The sequence below is a fragment of the Trachypithecus francoisi genome, unplaced genomic scaffold (assembly GCF_009764315.1).
Source record: "Trachypithecus francoisi isolate TF-2019V2 unplaced genomic scaffold, Tfra_2.0 Lachesis_group8, whole genome shotgun sequence".
NCBI classification, from domain to species: Eukaryota; Metazoa; Chordata; class Mammalia; order Primates; family Cercopithecidae; genus Trachypithecus; species Trachypithecus francoisi.
In genome coordinates, this window is record NW_022681473.1 from 48,431,816 (window position 1) to 48,450,035 (window position 18,220).

The following is an 18,220-nucleotide window of genomic DNA, read 5'->3' on the forward strand; positions in this document are numbered from 1 at the left end:
ACAATATGTAGCACTTTTGAGACATACAACCTCAAAATCACTTATTTTCTATAGACTCTAAAACTATTTTAAAAGTAATATACTCTAGCAAGAAGAAAGATGGACTCAGAGTGAAGGTGTGAAATACAAGAGAAAATGGTTAGAACAAACATTGATAAAATATAGTGGTAAATTTAATAAATTTTGACTTAAAATCAGATTATTTTGTGTTAAATTCATATTTTGTGTATTTTTATATAAATATTTTATGTCATATTACATAAATATTATATTATGTTAAAATATAAAGCTCTAAAACTATGCATTCTTATTGGCCTTTTGGCTAAAATTAAATGTAAAACTTTAGACAGCAGTAACAAGTTGAAGAAGTTGCATTTCATTTTATTTTTTATTTCAATAGTTTTTGAGGTACATGGTTTTTTGTTACATGGATAAGTTACTTAGTGGTAATTTCTGAGATTTTGGTGCACCCATCACCCGAGCAATAAACACTGTACACAATGTGTAGTGCTTTATCATCCCTCACCCTCCTACCCACTTCCCCTAGTCCCCAAAGTCCACTGTATAACTCTTATGCCTTTGTGTTCTCATAGCTTATTTCCCACTTATGAGTGAGAACGTACGATGTTTGGTTTTCCATTCCTGAGTTACTTCATTTAGAATAATGGTCTCCAAGTCAATCCAGTTTGCTGTGAAAGCAATTATTTCATTCCTTTTTTGGCTAAGTCATTATTCCATGGTGTATATGTATCACATTTGCATTTTCTTTATCTACTTGTTGACTGATGGGTGTTTGGACTGGTTTCATATTTTTACAATTGCAAATTATGCTGCTATAAACATGTGTTCACAAGTGCCTTTTTCATATGACTTTTTTTCCTCTGGGTAGATACCCAATAGTGGAATTGCTGGATCAAATGGTAGATCTACTTTTAGTTCTTTAAGAAATCTCCATACTGTTTTCCATAGTGGTTGTACTAGTTTACACTTCCACCAGCAGTGTATAAGTGTTCCCTTTTCACTGCAGCCATGCCAACATCTATTATTTTTTGAGTTTTTAAAATTATGGTCATTCTTGCGGGAGTAAGGTGGTAGCTCATTGAGGTTTTAATTTGTATTTCCCTGATAATTAGTGATATTGAGCATTTTAAAATATGTTTTTGGCCATTTGTATATCTTCTTTTGAGAATTGTCTATTCACATCCTTAGTCCAGTTTTTGATGTGGTTATTTGTTTCTTTCTTGCTTATTTGTTTGAGGCATTTGTAGATTCTGGATATCAGTCCTTTGTTGGATGCATAGTTTGTGAATATTTTCTCCTATTCTGTGGGTTGTCTATTGACTCTGCTGGTTATTTCTTTTGCTGCAGTGAAGCTTTTTAGTTTAATTAGGTCCCATCTATTTATTTTTGTTTTTGTTGCATTTGTTTTTGGATTCTTGATCATGAACTCTTTGCATAAGTCAATGTCTAGAAGAGTTTTACCAATGTTATCTTTTAGAATTTTTATGGTTTCAGGTCTTAGATTTAAGTCTTTGATCCATCTTGGGTTGATTTTTGTATAAGGTGAGTGACAAGGATCCAGTTTCATTCCTCTACATGTGGCTTACCAATTATCCCAGCACTATTTGTTAAATAAGGTGTCCTTTGCTCACTTCATGTTTTTGTTTGCTTTGCCAGAGATCAGTTGTCCGTTAAGTACTTGACTTTATTTCTGGGTTCTCTATTTTGTTTCACTGGTCTATGTACCTATTTTTATACCAGTACCATGCTATTTTAGTAACTGTAGCCTTGTAGTATAGTTTGAAGTCAGTTAAAGTGATACTTTCATATTTGTTCTTTTTGCTTAGTATTGTTTTGGCTATGCAGCGTCTTTTTTGGTTCCATATGAATTTTAAGAATGTTTTTTCCTAGTTCTGTGAAGAATAATGATGGTACTTTGATGCTAATTGCATTGAATCTGTAAATTGCTTTTGGCTGTATGGTCAGTTTCACAGTATTGATTCTATCCATCCATGAGCAGGGAATGTGTTTCCATTGTCTGTGTCATTGATAATTTCTTTCAGCAGTGTTTTGTAGTTTTCCTTGTAGAGATCTTTCACCTCCTTGGTTAGGTATATTTGTAGGCATTTTTTTCTTTTTTTTTTTGCAGCTGTTGTAAAAGGGATTGAATTCTTGATTTGTTTTTCACCTTGGTAATTGTTGGTATATAGCAATGCTAATGATTTGTGTATATTCATTTTGTATTCTGAAGCTTTACTGAAGCCATTTATAAGATCTATGAGCTTTCTCAATGAGTCTTTGGGATATTCTAGGTATATGATCATATAATCTCTGAACAGTGACAGTGTAACTTCCTCTTTACCAATTTGGATGCCCTTTATTTCTTTCTCTTATCTGATTGCTCTGGTTAGGACTTCCAGTACTGTGTTGAATAGAAGTGGTGAGAGTGGGCATCCTTGTCTTGTTCCACTTCTCAGGGGGAATGCTTTCAATGTTTCCCTGTTCAGTAGAATGTTGACTGTGGGTTTGGAATAGATAGCTTTTATTACTTTGAGGTAAGTCCCTTCTGCCAATTTTGCTGAGGGTTTTAATCATAAAGGCATGCTGGATTTTGTCAAATGCTTTTTCTAGATCTATTGAGATGATCATATGATTTTTGTTTTTAGTTCTGCTTATGTGATATATTACATTTGTTGACTTGCATCTGTCAAACCATCTCTACATTCCTATTATCAAACCCAGTTGATCATGGTGTATTATCTTTTTGATATGCTGTTGGATTCAATTAGCTAATATTTTGTTGAGGATTTTTGCATCTATGTTCATCAGGGATATCAGTCTGTAGCTTTCTTTTTTTGTTTTGTTTTTTCCTGGTTTTGGAATTAGGGTGATACTGGCTTCATAGAATGATCTTTAGGGAAGAGCCATCTTGCTCTATTTTTTTGGGAATAGTTTCAGTAAGGTTGGTACTGATTTTTCTTTGAATGTCTGGTAGAATTTATCTGTGAATTCATTTGGGCCTGGACTTTTTTTTGTAGGCAATTTTAACAATTACGTTTTTAATCTCGCTGTTATTGGTCTGTTAAGTTTCTATTTCCTCATGATGTAATCTAGGAGGGTTGTATATTTCCAGGAATTTAACCATCTCTTCTAAATTTTCTGGTTTGTATGCATAAGGTGTTCATAGTAGCCTTGAATGATCTTTTGCATTTCTTTGATATTGGTTTTAATATCTCTGTTTCATTTCTTTTTTTTTTTGTTATTTAGTTTTTATTTCATAATCATAAACTTAACCCCGCAATCCAGCTAGGCATGGGAGAGAACAAGGAAAACATGGAACCCAAAGGGAACTGCAGCGAGAGCACAAAGATTCTAGGATACTGCGAGCAAATGGGGTCTCCACTGAGAAATTAACCAAAAAACTGGTTAATTTCCAGTTTTATTCCACTGAGCTACAGAAGGAATGGTCTGGTGGTTAAGATAAAACACAAGTCAAACTTATTCGAGTTGTCCACAGTCAGCAATGGTGATCTTCTTGCTGGTCTTGCCATTCCTGGACCCAGAGTGCTCCATGGCCTCCACAATATTCATGCCTTCTTTCACTTTGCCAAAGACCACATGCTTGCCATCCAACCACTCAGTCTTGGCAGTGCAGATGAAAAACCGGGAACCATTTGTGCTGGGTCCAGCATTTGCCATGGACAAGATGCCAGGACCTGTATGCTTTAGGATGAAGTTCTCATCTTCAAATTTCTCCCATAGATGGACTTGCCACCAGTGCCATTATGGCGTGTGAAGTCACCACCCTGACACATAAACCCTGGAATAATTCTGTGAAAGCAGGAACCCTTATAACCAAATCTTTCTCTCCAGTGCTCAGAGCACGAAAATTTTCTGCTGTCTTTGGAAACTTGTCTGCAAACAGCTCGAAGGAGACGTGGCCCAAGGGCTCGCCGTTGACGGCAATGTCGAAGAACACGGTAGGGTTGACCATGGCTAGTAGTACAAGAATTTCCTCGGCGGCAGCGTCTGCAAAGCCTCTGTTTCATTTCTAATTGAGCTAATTTGGATCTTCTCTCTTCTTGGTTAGTCTTACTAATGTTCTATCAATTTTATTTATCTTTTCAAAGAATCAGCTTTTTGTTTCATTTATCTTTTGTATTTTTTTGTTTCAATTTCATTTAGTTTTGCTCTGATCTTGGTTATTTCTTTTCTTCTGGGTTGGGATTTTGTTTGTTCTTGTTTCTCTAGTTCTTTGAGCCGTGGCCTTAGATTGTCTGCTTGTGCTCTTTCAGACTTTTTGATGTAGGCATTTAATACTATGAATTGTTCTGTTAACACTGCTTTTGCTGTATCTCAGAGGCTTTTTTATGTTATGTCACTATTACCATTCAGCTCAAAGAATTTTTAAATTTATATTTTGATTTCATTGTTGGCCCAAAGATTATTCAAGAGCAGATTATTTAATTTCCATGTGTTTGGATGGTTTTGAGGGTTCCTTTTGGAGTTAATTTCCAGTTTTATTCCACTGTGATCTAAGAGGATAGTTGATATAATTTTGATTTTCTTAAATTTATTGAGACTTGTTTTGTGACCTGTCATTTGGTCTGTCTTGGAGAATGTTTATGTGCTGAAGAAAAGAATGTGTATTCTCAGTTGTTGGCTTGAATGTTCTATAAATATCTATGAAGTCCTTTTGTTCTAGTATATAGTTTAAGTCCATTATTTGTTGATTTTCTGTGTTGATGACCAGTCTACTGCTGTCAGTGGAGTATCGAAGTCCCCCACTATTATTGTATTGCTGTCTGTCTCATTTCTTAGGTTTAGTAGTAATTGTTTTATAAATTTGGGAGCTCCAGTGTTAAGTGCATATGTATTTAGGTTTGTGATATTTTCCTGTTGGACTATTTTTTTAAATCATTATATAATGTCCCTCTTTGTCTTTTTATACTGTTGTTGCTTGAAAGCCTATTTGGTTTGATATAAAAGTAGCCACTCTTGCTCACTTTTGGTTTTCAAAACATTTGTGTGGAATATCGTTTTTTACCCCTTTACCTTTAGGTTATGTGACTCCTTATGTGTTGGGTGATTCTCTTGAAGACAGCAGGTACTTGATTGGTGGGTTTTTATCCATTCTGCTATTCCGTATCTTTTAAGTGGAACATTTAGGCCATTTACATTCAATGTTAGTATTGAGATGATATGTACTGTTCTATTCATCATGTTAATTGTTGCCTTAAAACCTTTTTTTTTTTTTTTCTGTTGTGTTATTGCTTTTTGGATCCTGTGAAATTTATGCTTTAAGGAGGTTCTATTTTGGTGTATTTTGAGGTTCTTTTTCTTCAAGATTTAGAACTCCTTTTGGGATTTCTTATAGTGCTGGCTTAGTAGTGGCAAATTCTCTCAGCATTTGTTTGTCTGAAAAAGACTTTATCTCACTTTCATTCATGAAGCTTAGTTTTGCTGGATACAAAATTCTTGACTGACAATTATTTTGTCTCAGGAGGCTAAATATGGGACCTCAATTCCTTCTGGCTTTGTAAGGTTTCTGCTGAGAAGTCTTCTGTTAATCTGATAGGTTTTCCTCTATAGTCCATCTGATGCTTTTGTCTCACAGCTCTTAAGATCCTTTTGTCCATCTTGACTTTAGATAGCCTGATGAATATATGCCTAGGTGATGATCTTTCTGCAATGAATTTCCCAGGTGTTCTTTGAGCTTTTTGTATTTGGATGTCTAGGTTGCTAGCAGGGCCAGGGAAGTTTTCCTCAATTATTCCCTCAAATAAGTTTTCCAAACTTCTAGATTTATTTTCTTCTCCAGGAATACCAACTATTCTTAGGTTTGGTCGTTTAAGATAATCCAAAATATTTTGGAGGTGTTGTTCTTTTTTTTCCCTTGTCTCTGTCTGATTGGGTTAATTCAAAAGCCTTGTCTTTGAGCTCTGAAGTTCTTTCTTCTACTTGTTCTAGTCTATTGTTGAAACTTTCCAGGCATTTTGTATTTCTCTAAGTGTGTCTTTCATTTCCAGAAGTTGTTATTATTTTTTCTTTTTGATATCTATTTCTCTGGATAATTTTTCATCCATATTCTGTATTTTTTAATATAATTTTTAAAGTTGGTTTTCACCTTTCTTTGATATCTCCTTGAGTAGCTTAATAATCAACCTTCTGAATTCTTTATTTGGCAATTCAGAGATTTCTTCTTGGTTTGGATTTATTGTTGGGAATCTTTTGGGGGTGTTATAGAATCCTATTTTGTCATATTACCAGAAGTACTTTTCTAGTTCCTTCTCATTTGGGTAGACTATTTCAGGATGTTATAGGCTGTGGAATTAGGTATTATCTTCTTCCTGGGATCAGGTTTATTCTGTAATGAGTTGCTGTAATGGCCTGAGCTGGTTGGCCTCCAGCCAGGAGGTGGCAGTTTCAAGAGAACGCTAGCTGCTGTAGTGGTGGGGGCTCTAAGCTTGCCCTAATGTGTCCAGGGTAAGTATTTTGGTTTCTCAGGTGATGGACTCCCAGGAGTTTCTGTTTTGTGTTTGGCTACCAGGGTGGGTAGGGAAATACCATCAGGTGCGGGCAGGATTAGGTGGGTCTGGGCTTAGACTCTCCTTGGGTGGGGCCTGCCATGGCCACTGTGGGGGTTGAGGGGTGATTCTCAGGTCAATGGGGTTATGTTCTAGAGGGGATTATGGCTGCCTTTGCTGTGTCCAGGCAAGTGGGGGATAGTGGTAGCAAGTGGCCTCAGCCAGCTCCCACATAGTTGGAAAGTCTAGTCTCACTCCATGGTGCCATGCTGAAACCTTACCCCAGGCCATGAGCTACCCTGCTAAAAAACAACCTGGCTTTCAGACCTCACCCTTTCTAGTCTGCCTACTCTGTCTGCAGCAGCTCCTGCACTCCTGCACTCACTCGTATCCACAGCCACTCCCACTCATTCCTCAGACTCTGCTCAAGAAAATCTGTGCCCAGTTGAATCCACTAGCAATTTCAGTTGGAAACTTCCTTCACTCTGTGAGCCCTTCCCCTACAATTCCACTGGCTGCCTTCCCCAAGGGTCCCTGTAAGATATAGTCAGGGATGGCTTCCCTGGGCTCAAACTGGGGACTAGGAGTGCATGCAATGCACTTCCTGCTGCTACTTCTATTTTTATATTTTTCATGACTCCCTAAATCCGTTTTATCTCTAGGTAAGATTAAGTCCTTCTCCTGTGATTTGAATTTTAAGAATCCCCAGTGGGGATGTGGGTTCAGAGGTAGATCCCCTGCCTTACACTTTGGGAACTCACAGTTTTCCACCTGTTTCATGCAACTTACAGCAGCATGTTGCTCCTTTCAAAGAGTCTGTGAATTCTTTTGGTTTTTCTAGTACATTTCTTCTGTGGTTCTTGGAGCAAAAGATCAGGGTGTGAGTCTCCACACACTGTTTTGTTTGTCCATGTGGGAGCTGCATGTTAGCCCTGTCTCCTGTATGCCATCTTCCCCACTTCTCCAGAAGTTGCCTTTTATTGGGTAAAGCATGACAAGGGTCATGTTATTTAAGGAGGGGGCTGTATATACTGAATTCCTTTAGATATTTTTGTAATATTTATAGTCAAGTATATTAAATAACATTAAGAGTAACCATTAAATAAATTGACATACTGTCTATAGCATTCAAATTAGAAGAGAGGGAAAGGGGGAGGGGCATAGAAATCATATCAGTCTCAGATAGATAGGAAAGGAGTATAAAACTAAAGAGCTTCTGCATTGCAAAAGGAACAGTCAGCAGAGTAAACAGACAATTCACAGAGTGGGTGAAAAGCCCCACAATCTATACATCTGACAAAGGACTAATATCCAGAAATGGAAATCAAAACCATAATGCAATACTACCTTACTTCTGCAAAAATGGCTATCATCAAAAATAAAAAAAAAAATGTTGGTGTGGATGCAGTGAGAAGGGAAGACTTATACACTGCTGCTGGGAATGTAAACTAGTACAACTACTATGGAAAACAGTGTGGAGGTTCCTTAAAGAAGTAAAGGTAGAACTACCATTTGATCCAGCAATCCCACTACTGGGTATCTACCCAGAGAAAAGGAAGTCATTATACAAAGATACTTGCACATGTGTGTTTATAGCGGCATCATTGGCAATTGCAAAAATCTGGAACCAGCCAAATGCCCATTCACAGCAACCTGGATGGAACTGGAGACTATTATTCTAAGTGAAGTAACTGAGGAATGGAAAACCAAACATCGTATGTTCTCATTCATAAGTGGGAGCTAAGCTATGAGGATGAAAAGGCATAAGAATTATACAATGGGCTGTGGGACTCAGGGGAAAGGGTGGGAGGGAGTGAGGGATAAGAGACTCCAAAATGGGTTCAGTGCATACTCCTCAGATGATGGGTAGACCAAAATCTCACAAATCACCATTAAAGAACTTACTCGTGTAACCAAATACCACATGTTCCCCCAAAACCTATGGAAATAAAAAATAATAAAAAAAAGAAAATAAAAAAAACTCACAAAATGGTGATAAACATAAGACACAAAATTAGATGATATAAATAGCAACACATATAAGTAATCACGGTAAATATAAATAGAATAAACACAATATATTATATTAGTTGTTATTTATACCTTTCTCACCTTCCCACACTTGCCTAAAGGACAATGCTCCTCTTCTTAGAGCTTTGCCACAAGTCTGTGTGTCTTTGTTTTGCCTGTAGAGTATATGGGGATGTATCCGATGCTACATCTAAGCAGAGGCTTTAAATATGTTTGTGTGATTTGTCTTGAGCTCTTGTGCTTTGTTCTCTGTCATAAAAACACCTTGTCCCAGGTGAGGCTGCTAATTCAGGCTGGAACCCAGAATGAAAAGGTACTTGGAAAACGTCTGAACATGACCTCAAGTCTGAAGCTGAGCCCAACCCAAGTCCAGTAGAGCCCAGCAGAGTCACAGCCAACACACAGATCTGTGAGAATAAGATAACATTTATTTTTTAAGCCATTGAGTTTTTTTTTTTTTTTTAAATAAATTCAGCTTTACTGCAACGCTTGTTCACTAATTGTATTTGTTTTCTAGGGCTGCTGTAACAAAGTACCACAAACTGGATGGTTTAAAACATCAGAATTTTATTCTCACAGTTCTAGAGACCAGAGATCTGAAACCAAGGTGTTAGAGGGCCAGTCTTCGCCTGAAACCTGGTGGAATCCGTCCTTGCCTCTTCTTAGCTTCTGCTGGTTTGTCAGCAATCTTTGGTGTTCCTTGGTTTGCAGCTGCATAATTCCCAATCTCTGCCTTTGTTGCCATATGGCATTCTCTGTGTGTGTCTGTGTTCTCATGTGGCCATTTTGTTATGAGAACATTAGTCATATTGGGTTAGGGAGCCACCTTGCTCTGGTATGACATCATCTTAACTCATTATATCTGCAATCACCCTATTTCCAAATGAGGTCATATTCTGAGGTCTTCACGTTTAGCCTTCAACACATTTTTTTTCAGTGGGGGGACAACAATTCAACCCATAACATGAATATATAAATTGAAATCTAGAAATTGGATGTTCATTTAATAAAAACCTGAAATATGTGGTGACCAAGATGCAGGTGGTGAAAAACTATTCTAGGAACCTGTAAACATGGACATGTTTTGTAGTGGTGAAACATTGGGTAAAGCAGAAAATATACCAAGTGAACTTGCGATTTGTGCAAAGAGATTTGGAGACAGTATGTTGCCAGCTTGAATTGGTTGTCATTAGTGGCATTTGATAAAATACAGAAAAAAATATTTGATTGAAAGCAAGGATGCAAAGAAAAACAGAATCCATGAAGTCTGTGATTGTAAGGATGATGAATGAATATTTCTCATCTCCAACCAATGAAATGTATTGAGAAATATTCCCAATATATGAAGGCAGAATGAGCCGCAAATTAAGATACATTCTTAGGGAAAAGACATAATTAAAAGTAGTATATCAATCACATCTTTTGTTAAACCCTCTAATTGGATTAAAAGGGTCTCTAGGAAATCCATTCAGCTATGGTATACTCCTCTGTCCCATTGATTTTATCCTAGACAGTGTGACAAAATTTTGCCAATGGAAAGTGAACAGGCATATTGTGGGCTGACAGACCAAGTGAATAAAATTTAGAAAGCATATCAAAGATTTGAATAATACAATTAACAAGTCTGATCTATAGACACTGTGGATTCCTACACCCAAGAAACGGAGAATATATAGTCTTTTCAAGTATCCATGGAGTTTTCAAGACAATTGATTATATAATATTACACAAATTTCAGATAATATACACAGTAGAATTAACACAGTGTCATTAACTTATGAGTCAATAATAAATAGTTTAAATCTCTACCCCCCAATAACCTTGGAATGAAATGAATGCACTTGTCAATAATTCATGAAATAAAAAAGAAATTTTAATAGGAATTACAGGTATGAACATCAGTGAAGATGCTTGTGGTAGAGTCTGCTGCAAAAATTTTCCTATTTATTGTAATAGGGCCATAATGGGGTTGTCTCACCAAAGACTAAATTTTCAGCCTACTTTGTTGCTAGGTGTGGTTATAGAACTTGATCTATATCAAAAGAATGTGACTGGAAATGGGCCAGGCATGGTGGGTGATCCCACCATGTAATCTCAGCACTTTGAGAGGCTGAGGCAGGCAAATATCTTGAGCTCTGGAGTTTGAGACCAGCTTGGGCAACAAGGTGAAACTCTGTCTCTACAAAAAATACAAAAATTATCCAGGTGTGGTGGCACATGCCTGGGGTTCCAGCTACTTGGGAGGCCAAGGTGGGAGGATTGCTTGAGCCTGGGAGGTTGAGGCTGCAGTGAGCCATGATTGTGCCATTGCACTCCAGCCTGGGTGATAGAATGAGACCCTACGTCAAAAAACTGTGAATGGAAAAAACATTTTTCCTTCCAGGCCTTGCCTATAAAACCTTGCACACATATTCCTCCACATTTAACTTTCCCTACTTGCTGGAATGATGGTGACCAAAGCAACCTTGAGAAATATGTTTTAAGGATGGCAAAGGATACATTAGCTTAGGATCCAGACATATCTGTGACCTTGGAATACTCACTCTCATTCTTAAATGAGAAGGCAGTAAAGTGTCTTATTTGATACATTGTTTATTGGATTCTCTTTGTTATAGTAGTTCAATCATTTACCCTAATCAACATCCAATGCTTTTGGGATCTAACTGAAGCACTTATTTGGGGAAATTTATGGTTCAATACATTTATTTTGAAACTATTGAAAATAGGCTGGGTGTGGTGTCTCATGCCTGTAATCCCAGCACTTTGGGAGGCTGAGGTGGGCAGATCACAAGGTCAGGAGTTCAAGACCAGCCTGGCCAACATGGTGAAACCCTGTCTCTACTAAAAATACAAAAATTAGCTGGGCATGGTGGTGCACCCCTGTAGTCCCAGCTACTCGGGAGGCTGAGGCAGGAGAATCATTGGAACCCAGCAGGTGGAGGTGCAGTGAGCCAAGATCATGCCACCATACTCCAGCCTGGGTGACAGAGCAAGACTCCATCTCAGAAGAAAAAAAAAAGTATTGAAAATAGGTATTTGGCTGAAGAAGCTGGAATAAGAACAATAGTAAATCTAAAAAACGAACTTGAAATAAATGAAGAATGTAAATGAATGGGAAACTAAGGAAGAAACAATAGAGATCAAGAAACTAAGGAAGAAACAATAGAGATCAAGAAACAATAGAGATCAAGAGATCTATTTTTTTTTTTTTTTGAGACGGAGTCTTGCTCTGTCGCCCGGGCTGGAGTGCAGTGGCCGGATCTCAGCTCACTGCAAGCTCCGCCTCCCGGGTTTACGCCATTCTCCTGCCTCAGCCTCCCAAGTAGCTGGGACTACAGGTGCCAGCCACCTCGCCTGGCTAGTTTTTTGTATTTTTTAGTAGAGACAGGGTTTCACCGTGTTAGCCAGGATGGTCTCGAACTCCTGACCTCGTGATCTGCCCATCTCGGCCTCCCAAAGTGCTGGGATTACAGGCTTGAGCCACTGCGCCCGGCCAAGATCTATTTTTTTAAAAAAAGACCAATTTCTAGAAAGACTAATCAACAACAAAAATAATGAAGACACCATGAAACACTAGAAGAGGAATAGGGGACATAATTAGCATGAGAACAGACTAATGCACTAATTATGTGCAGAGCTGGGTAGGCCTCATGAAACTTACACTCATGGCGGAAGGGGAAGCAAACATGTCCTTCTTCATATGGCAGCAGCAAGGAGACGTGCAGAGTGAACGGTGGGAAAACTCCCTTATAAAACCATCAGATCATGTGAGAACTCACTATCATGAGAACAGCATGGAGGCAAATGCCCCCATGATTCAATTACCTCCCACCAGGTCCCTCCCACAACAGATGGGGATTATGGGAACTACAGTTTAAGATGAAATTTGGGGTGGGGGGACACAGCCAAACCATATGATTTTGCCCTGGGTCCTCCCATATCTCACGTCCTCACATTTCAAACTACAATCATGCCTTCCCAACAGTCCCCCAAAGTCTTAACTCATTCCAGCATTAACTCAAAAGTCCAAGTCCAAAGTCTCACTTGGGACAAGGGAAGTCCCTTCCACCTATGAGCCTGTAAAATCAAAAGCAAGTTAGTTACTTACTAGATGCAATGAGGGTACAGGCATTGGATAAATACAGCCATTCCTAATGGGAGAAATTAACCAAAACGAAGAGGCTACAGGCACCATGCAAGTCTGAAATCTAGTGGGGCAGTCAAATCTTAAAGCTCCAAAATGATCTCTTTTGACTCCATGCCTCACATCCAGGTATTACTGATGTAAGAGGTGGACTCCCATGACCTTGGGCAGCTCTGACCCTGTAGCTTTGCAGGGCACAGCCCTCGTCCCAGCTGCTTTCTTGACTGGTGTTGAATGTCTGTGGCTTTTCCAGGAGTACGGTGCAAGATGTCAGTGGTTCTACCCTTCTGAAGTCTGGAGGATGGTCGCCTTCTTCTCACAGTGCCCGTAGGCAGTGCCTCAGTGGGGACTCTGTGTGGGGGCTCTGACCCCATATTTCCCTTCCGCACTGCCCTAGCAGAGGCTTTCCATGAGGGCTCCACCCCAGGAGCACACCTCTGCCTGGACATCTAGCCATTTCTATACATCTTCTGAAATCCAAGCAGAGGTTCCCAAACCTCAATTCTTGTTTTCTGCACACCTGCAGGACCAACACCATGTGGAAGCTTCCAAGGCTTGGGGCTTGCACCCTTTGAAGCAATGGCTTGAGTTTCAGAGAATATATAAAGAGAGGAACATACGTCCAGAAATTTAATTTAATTTTGCAGGTAGTATAGCATTGACAACAAAATGAGTAAGACAGTTCCAGGAAGTAAAAACTATGCTCAGTGTCACTTATGCAGTGTGATGGGAAAATTCTGAATAAATATTAGGAAACAATAAATTACCAGCATTAAAATACTATTTAGATCATGGTGTGGCAGGGCCCTCTCAACTCCATGTCCAGATGGATATCCAGGCATTTGAAGCACCTGTTCTCCTGGTTCAGCAACCTGACCCTACCCACCCTACCCTTCCTGTGCAGAGATCCTGATACAGGGAGGCCTTCTCCACTTCATGCCCAGGCAGATCTCCAGGAATTTGGAGCACTAGCTCACTTGGATCCACAACCTGAGCAACCCTACCCTTCCTGTGCAGAGATCCTGGTGCAGGGAAGCCCTCTCTGCTGTATGCCCAGGCAGATCCTCAGGCATTCAGAGGATCTGCTTGCCTGGTTCAGAAGCCTGAGTCACTCCACTCCTCCTGTGCAGAAATCTTGGTGCAGCAGGTCCCTCTCCACTCCACGCCTAGGCAGATCTCCGGACATCTGGACCACTCTTTGGGATTAGGAATTTAGGCTCCACCCCATTCCCGCGCCGAGGAGGGCTGAGGAGGTTGATTTCCTCCATGCTTAGGCAGACATCTGAGTGCTTGGTGCTTGCCTATTGGATTCTTCCTCAGTGCTGTTGCTTGTGCCTGCCATCCAGGTACCTTTAGGCAGAGATCTGCCCAGTCTGATCCTGCCCATAGTGGCCCCTTCACCCTGCCCCAGGGCTGAGCAGGAAGCTCAGACCACTGCACAGCAATCAGTCCAATGCCTGAGGCAACAGAGAGCTTTGGCCAGTAAAAAAGGAGCAAATATGTACCCAGCTGTTTGGGCTGCAGCTGACTATTATTGATAAGTGCCATCTACTGACTTGTAGGTCAAACTGCACCGTCCAATACAAAACCTGCCCAAAGAAGTGCATAGGGCTTTAGAAGCAAAGCCAGGAGACCTTGGGGGAAAGGAAGGAAGAAAGAAAGAGAGAGAGAGAGAGAGAGAGAAAGAACCCAGTAATACAGGGAAAAAGAGAAAAAGAAAAAATCCTACCCACGTGAAAACAATTGCAAAAATTAGAAGTGTCAGTGTCTCCAGATGAGAAGGAACCAACAGAAGAATTTTGGCACCATGAAAAATCTGAATGTTGTGACATCACTAAAGGATCACACTAGCATTCTAGCAATGGACCCTAACCGAAATGGAAACTCAGAAATGACACATAAAGAATTCAAAGCATGGATTGCAAGGAAGCTTTTTGAGATCCAAGACAAGGTTGAAAGTCAATGCAAAGAAACTGCTCAAGCAATCCTAGAAATGAAGGAAGAGCTAAATGTCTTTAAAAAATAAATCAGAGCTTCTGCAATTGAAACACTCACTTAAGGAATTTTGAAATACTGTTGAAATCTTTATCAATAAACTGGACTAAGAAGAAGAAATAATTTCAGAGCTTGAAGACTAGTCTTTGTAACTAACCCAGTTAGACAAAAATAAATAAAAATAATTTTAAAAAAATGTACAAAGTCTTCAAGAAATATGGGATTATGTAAAACAACCAAACCTATGAATTATTGGCATTTCTGAGAGATAGGGAGAAAAAGTAAACAACCTGAAAAATATGTTTAAGGGAATTATTTAAGAAAATTTTCTCAATATCGCTAAGGAGGTAGACATCCAGATACAGGAAATCCAGAGAACATCTGCCTAATACTATACAAAATGAACTTTACCAAGGCATATTGTCACCAGATTGTCCAAGGTCAATGCTAAAGAAAAAAATCTTAAAGGTTGCTAGAGAAAGGTCATGTACAAAGGGAATCCCAACAGGCTAACAGTGAACTTTTCAGTAGAAACCTTACAAGCCGGGAGAATTTGGGGGCCTATTTTCAGCATTCTTAAAGGAAAGAAATTCCAACCAAGAACTTCATATCCTGTCACTGGCCATCAGAGAAATGCAAATCAAAACCATAATGAGATACCATCTCACACCAGTTAGAATGGCAATCATTAAAAAGTCAGGAAACAACAGGTACTGGAGAGGATGTGGAGAAATAGGAACACTTTTACACTGTTGGTGGGATTGTAAACTAGTTCAACCATTATGGAAAACAGTATGGCGATTCCTCAAGGATCTAGAACTAGAAGTACCGTATGACCCAGCCATCCCATTACTGGGTATATACCCAAAGGTTTATAAATCATGCTGCTATAAAGACATGTGCACCCGTATGTTCATTGTGGCACTATTCACGATAGCAAAGACTTGGAATCAACCCAAATGTCCATCAGTGACAGACTGGATTAAGAAAATGTGGCACATATACACCATGGAATACTATGCAGCCATAAAAAAGGATGAGTTTGTGTCCTTTGTAGGGACATGGATGCAGCTAGAAACCATCATTCTCAGCAAACTATTGCACGAACAGAAAACCAAACACCGCATGTTGTCACTCATAGGTGGGAACTGAACAATGAGATCACCTGGACTCGGGAAGGGGAACATCACACACCAGGGCCTATTATGGGGAGGGGGGAGGGAGGAGGGATTGCACTGGGAGTTATACCTGATGTAAATGACAAGTTGATGGGTGCTGATGAGTTTGGTGGGTGCAGCATACCAACATGGCACAAGTATACATATGTAACAAATCTGCATGTTATGCACATGTACCCTAAATATATAAATATATAATAATAATAGTAATAATAATAATAAAGATAATAATAATAAAGAATAATAATAATAAAATAATAATAAATAATAAAATAATAATAAAAAAATAAAAAAAAGAACTTCATATCCTGCCAAAGTAGGCTGTATAAGCGAAAGAGAAATAAAAAGGTATTTTCCAGACAAGCTAGCACTAAGTGAATTTGTTGCCATTAGACCAACCTTACAGGAGATCCTTAAGGGAGTTTTAAACATGGATACAAAAGAATGATGCCATCTACCACCAAAACACACTTAGGTACATAGCCTAAAGACCTTATAAAGCAACCACGCAATAGAAACTACAAAACAACCAACTAACAACCTTATGATAGGATCAAACCTCACATATCAATATTAGCCTTGAATGTCAATACTTTAAACACCCCACTTAAGAGGCACAAGGTGGAAAGTTTGGATTAGAAAACAAGACTCATCTGTCTGCTGTCTTGAAGACACCCATCTCACACATAACAGCATCCACAGGCTCAAAGTAGAGGGTTGAGAAAGATCTGTCATGCACGTGGAAAACAGAAAAGAATAGGGATCACTGTTCTTATATCAGATAAAACAGACTTTAAGCCAACCATAGTAATACAGGACAAAGAAAGGCATTATATAATGATAAAGGGTTAAATTCAACAAGAAGACTTAACTATCCTACATATATACACATCCAACAGTGGAGCACTCAGATTCATAAAACAAGTACTTCTAGACCTATGAAAAGACTTAGACAGTTACACAGTAATAGTGGGGAACTTCAACACCCATACTGTCAACATTAGACAGGGCATTGAGGCAGAAAACGAACAAATTTTAGCCTTAAACTTGTCACTTGATCAACTGGACCTAATAGACATCTACAGAATACTTCACTCATCAACCACAGAATATACAGTCTTCTCATCTGCATGTAGAACATACTCCAAGATCAACCACATGCTTGACCATAAAGCAAGTCTCAATAAATTCAAAAAAATCAAAATTATACCAACTATACTCTCAGACCACAGTGGAATAAAAATAGAAATGAATACCAGAAAGATCCCTCAAAAACACACGCTTATAAGGAAATGAAACAACTTACCCATGAATGACTTTTGGGTAAACAATGAAATTAAGGCAGAAATAAATTATTTGAAAAAAATGAAAACAGACACAAGACATACAAAAATCTCTGGATGCAGTAAAAGCAATGTTAAGAGGAAAGTTTATAGTGTAATTGCCTACCTCAAAATGTTAGCAAGATCTCAAATTAATGATCTAACATTATATCTACAGGAACTAGAAAAACAAAAACAAACTAATCCCAAAGCTAGCAGAAGAAAAGAAATAATTAAAATCTGAGTGAAACTGAATGAAATTGAGACCCCAAAATCCATACAAAGAATCAACAAGCTAAAAGCTGGTTATTTGAAAAGATAAATAAAATAGATAGATCATTAGCTAGATTAATAAAGAAAAAAAAGATTCACATAAACACCATCAGAAATGATAAAAGGTGACATTACAACTGATCCCACTGAAATACAAAATATCCATGGAAAATACTATGAACACCTCTATGCACACAAACTATAAAATCTGAGGAAATTGATAAATTACCAGAAACACACAACCTCCCATGGTTGAATAAGGAAACAATTGAAACCCTGAACAGACCAAGATTGACTTCTGAATTAGAATCAGTGATAAAAAGCCTACCAACGAAAAACAAAAAGCCCCAGCTGGATGGATTCACAGCTAAATTCTACCTGATATACAAAGAAGAACTGGTATCAGTTCTACTAAAAGTATCCCCAAAAATCGAGGAGGAAGGACTCCTTCCTACCTCAATCTACGAAGTGAGCATCACCCTGATACCAAAACCTGGCAGTCACCGTGAAAAAATAAAACAATGAGCCAATATTCCTGGTGAATATAGACACAAAAGTCTTCAAGAAAATAATAGCAAACCAAACTCAACAGTACATCAAAAAATTAATTCACCACAATAAACAGGTTTCATTCCTCAAATGCAAGGCTTGTTCGACATACACAAATTAATAAATGTGATTCACCACATAAACAGAGTTAAAAACAAAAACCATATTATCATCTCAACAGATGTGGAAAAAGCTTTTGAT

General features: G+C 38.6%; 1 pseudogene across 1 annotated transcript; it reads right to left on the reverse strand.

Annotated features, from left to right (window-relative positions):
* Positions 1–3,450: 3,450 nt before the first annotated feature.
* Positions 3,451–4,034, reverse strand: LOC117081185 (annotated as a pseudogene). The gene has a single exon (XR_004436122.1). The product of XR_004436122.1 is annotated as a peptidyl-prolyl cis-trans isomerase A-like (transcript).
* Between the last annotated feature and the right edge of the window lie 14,186 nt (positions 4,035–18,220).